Here is a 900-nt window from a genome sequence, read left to right as displayed (position 1 = left end):
AGAGAGAATTTGGTGTACAGTGATTTTAGAATTGAACTGAATATTAACACGTGTCAAGAACTCTTAGTCCAGAGCGACTTCTGGTACAATGCTAATCACGGAGCACGTGCATTCGCAACTGGTACTTTCATCTTCATGCTTAGATAGTTTTGGTTATGCTACCCCAAAAATCCCACCAATAATTCAATCTGAGACTACGCTTTAGAGAGTTACACTTTGTAGTTAGTCCCAATGCAAGACAATGTACTTCAAGTGAAAAGGATGATTGTTCTGCTCCAAACATTGGACATTGAAACTTATTATTTTTCCCTGAGCATCATATTTTTGCTAGTCAAAACTTTTGACGAGCATAATATCATTCTCAAGAACTTGACATCACCTTTGCCTTAATGATGGAAAGTGATATAACATATGGTATTCAACAGTGCACATTTTCGCCCTTAAATTATAGCAACGTGTATCTCAATTGCCAAATTTTTTATATTAAGAGTTTATAAACATATTATCTTTAATTAACATTCGTTGAAAAAATCATAACAATGTGTACAGATAAAAATAAAGTATAGGCACTTGGCTCTCCATTCTGAGAACAGATCTGTACTACTCTGATAGAAAATGAAAGTACCTTGCTGTTCCCTAAATCACATTCCCATAGGTAAAATCGTAAAAAAATACAGACCATGCCAAAATCGCGGTAGGCTTAATAAAGATAACGTTTGTCTGTACTAAAATGAAAGAAAATTTTCGGTTTGTCTGTTTGAAAATCTGTTACACCTATAAATTAAAAATACGAACCGCACAAAATCAAAATTGTTCGTATTTGTTCTTTTCGGTGGTTTCTTTCTTTTGCCCCCCCCCCTTAAACCACACACACAAACACACACACACACACACACACAC

Source organism: Aplysia californica, unplaced genomic scaffold (genome assembly GCF_000002075.1).
Source record: "Aplysia californica isolate F4 #8 unplaced genomic scaffold, AplCal3.0 scaffold00078, whole genome shotgun sequence".
NCBI classification, from domain to species: Eukaryota; Metazoa; Mollusca; class Gastropoda; order Aplysiida; family Aplysiidae; genus Aplysia; species Aplysia californica.
The sequence above is the reverse complement of the archived record's forward strand: the minus strand, read 5'-3'. Positions refer to the sequence as shown.